The sequence below is a fragment of the Propithecus coquereli genome, unplaced genomic scaffold, assembly GCF_000956105.1.
Source record: "Propithecus coquereli isolate 6110/MARCELLA unplaced genomic scaffold, Pcoq_1.0 Scaffold81, whole genome shotgun sequence".
NCBI classification, from domain to species: domain Eukaryota; kingdom Metazoa; phylum Chordata; class Mammalia; order Primates; family Indriidae; genus Propithecus; species Propithecus coquereli.
In genome coordinates this window covers 4,456,616-4,460,079 of record NW_012154285.1, presented here as the reverse complement: position 1 = coordinate 4,460,079, position 3,464 = coordinate 4,456,616, and positions in this window count along the sequence as shown.

Sequence of the window (3,464 nt, the reverse complement as noted above, 5' to 3'; positions counted from 1 at the left end):
GAGCCGAGGTCTCTCCTAAGTCAATGGTTTTCTCCACGCCCCCTGCAGGGGAGTTTTTTTTTTTTTTTTTTTTTTAAACTCCGTGGGATATAAAATTGGCCTGTTGCTCCTTTGGCCTACCTCTCTCCCCTTTGCTGAATTAATGTTCGTGATTCTGTTTTGTCATATATTGAAGGCTGTTAGGTTGTATGAGACTTGAAGGTTATGTGTGTGTATGCGTGTGCGTGCGTGTGTGTGTGTGTGTGTGTACACGCGCCGGGCCTCTGTTACTGTCTGTCAATGGTCTGGCGGATTGCTAACTGTATGCATATCTTTGTTTCAAGATATTTCTTTAAATTCACTTCTCTTGGTGCTCACGATCACCATGGCCGTAGGGCCGCAGTGCCGTATCTCTGCTGCAGACGCAATTGTTTCTTGTCCCAGGAGTTTTCTTGTTTTGGAATCTTGCTTGGTGATCCGGCCAGAGGGGCCTAGCCTTGATCTCTGTCCTGGACTCCTGGGCTGGGCGAGGGGACAGCGGAGGCCACTTTGCTGGTTGCCTCCAGTGGGCGCTGACCGCGGGGCTACGCTTTGTTTACACTCTTTTTCACCGCTTTCCTGTCCCCCTTCCCGTGAAAGAAACTTCAAAATGCTGGCGCTTTGGAGAATAAGAAAATCAGTCTGAAAAGACAAAACAAGGCCTGCTGGTGTATAAATCCCATGAGTGTTTCTGTGAAGGGCCCCTGTCCTCTGCTGTGCTTTCGTGGTGAGTGGGAGACCTCAGGCAGGCTGGGCGCCCCCGAGGGGCTTTCTGAGGCGTGACTAGCAGCTTACACACCTGCTGTTGCCCCCAGGGCAGCTGGCCGCCTTCCAGCAGGAAGGACTAGATCTCAGAAGGGGCTAGAGGGCAGCAGGGTCCCCGCACTGCCCGTAGTCCCAGAGCCACTGCAGGAGGGGTCAGCAGTCAGCCAGACCCTGTACTCCTGTGACCTGACTCTACTATTTCCTGCCTTCGGGACCTGCCACCACCCTCTTTTCTAGAAGTCAGTCCTGAAAGTTTCTCTGCTGTGGTTGAGATGAAAACTTGGATTCTTAGAGGACACAGCACCCAAAACCTCAGGTGGTACCAAACTCCCAGTCCCTCCCCAGGTGAAGTAGCACATGACACCTCTGTCCCTGCCACCTGCCATTGCCAGGGAGGGCTCGAATCACCCCTTCTGTGTGCACAGGCCTGGCTGGACCTACGCTAGCAGCCTGGGCTCCGGTCAGGGTCTCCTGCATGGAGGGGAGCTGCTGTGTGTGGCTGGCAAGGCCCCTTCCTCCGAGGCCCTGGCTGGCCCCCAGATGTGTCCTGCATTGGCAGGTATGTTGTTGTTTTGAAGGTGGCAGGTTTTTGCTGCCTGCTGGACAAGACCTTGCCTTCTCAGAACTCGAGGGAGCAGGGCTGTTTCTGCCCTGGGCAGCAGACCCCTGGGTGTGGGTGTTGGCGTGCTGTGGGCCCTGGCCCAGCACTGGTGGGCCATGCTTCTGCTCAGCTCTTTCCTCTCCCTGGCGCTGACGTGGGCAGGTTGGGAGACCCTTTCTTGTCACCCCTTTCTGCCCTCAGCTGTCCCTGTGCCTTCCTGTCATCACCTGGCTCCTCCTTGCTCTTTGTTCCCTCTGCCTGGGGCCTCCTGACAAGCAGCCTGAGTGTGGGTCTGGCCTCTCTCTTTCTGTCAGGTGGGAAAAGCGGCTTTCCCTAGACATCCTGCTTCCCAGCCACAGATGAAACCCACCACCACCTGGTGGAACTTCCTTTGCAAAGTGCTTTCTTGGCAGTTTCATGGGGAAGAGGGTTGGTGGAGGGTGCTGGACTGCATGGGCCTTGTGAGCGGTGGAAACTGTGGTTTGTGGCTCAGTGCCCTCGACGCCTCTTATTATCACAGAGGATTTTACAACTTCTGGGCACATGTGAGGAGAGGGGACAGTGACGTGGGAGAATGAATAGCTTATTTTTTTTTTTTTTAGTTAAAAATTTTTTTAGAGGCAAAGTCTCACTATGTCCCCCAGGCTGAAGTGAAGTGGCGAGATAAAAGCTCACTGTAACCTCGAGCTCCTGGGCTCAAGAGATCCTTCTGCCTCAGCTTCCTGAGTGGCTAGGACTACAGGCTTGTGCCACCACACCCGGCTGATTTAAAAAAACTTTTTGTAGGGATGGGGTCTCGCTATGGGCCCAGGGTGGTCTCAAACCCCTGGCTCCAAGCGATTCTCCCGCCTTGGCCTCCCAGAGTGCTGGGATTGTAGGTGTGAGCCACCTCGCCCAGCCAGGAAATTAAAGAGCTTTGAATCTCAACCTTGTTTGTGTCATTTAGTAGACACCTTGGCCATGGTCACCTCGAGAGGTTTTTGTGATCTGAGGGGCACCTTGGGGCACATGGGAAGCTTGGACAATGCTGTTAGGACACCCCCACCCCCGTGCCTCCACCAGGGCCAGCCTTGACGGTGGTTTAGGACAGATCAACCCTTGGCTTTTCGTTCTGAGGACTGGGCCTTCCTGGCTCACCACGTGGTGAGAAAATCAACCTTCGAAAAAGAAAAGGGAACTTTTCACATTGAATGTCGGCTGTGTGTGCGCTCGCACTCGCACAAGCCTGCGTGAGTGTGTGTTTACTTCACGGAATTTTATTTCTGTGAAATTCCTTTCCAGTTGTGTAGCAAAATCCACCTCCATCTCCCAGTCAAACTTTTGATTCTGCGATCTGAACCCTGGGTGCAGCTCATTTGAAGAGTTCTCTTCTGGTTTTCTTAACAAGAGATCTTGAGAGTTGAGACTGGAGGGTTGGGAGACGCTGAAGTGTTTTCCGTTTCCATAGCATTGACATCCTGCAATTAAAAAGGCTGGAAGGCTCAGCCGGACAGCTCCAGAATGTTCCTTGCTGGGAGCTGGGGCCCAGCCGGCCCACGACACCCCTGCTGTTTCTCCAGCTGAGTCTTTCTCACACGCCATGAAGGGAAAGCGGGTTCATTTGCTGATTTTGTAACGCCACCGCTGAAACACCACATTCTGTTCCTTTTCCAGGTTTCAGTTTATTGTGTAAATGGTTTTGTTTTTTTTTTCCTGTTGTGAGCTTCAGTGACTGTGTCAGGGCTCCTTTGAAGAGACAGTCACACCCATGGTCTGAGAAACAGACCCAGAGAAGAGTCTGGTCTGGCCTGCGTCACCCTGAGCACAGCCCCCTGACGCTCTGCTCTCAAGCACGTTCCCACCAGCTGTATCCAACACTACAATGCATTTTTAAAACTATATTTGCAGCCAAGACAATAAAGAAACCTTATTTTTTTGAAAAGCTTGTGATGTGTGGCCTTAAATGCTACCCCTGTCGAGCTGTGGAAGAGGTGGGAAAATGAAGAGGTCAGAGCAGAGCCGGGCCCTCTGTGGGCATGCTGCTTCTCGCCTGAGGGCGCAGTTCCGCCTGGGATGGAGGCAGGAGTGGGGGGGGGGAGGT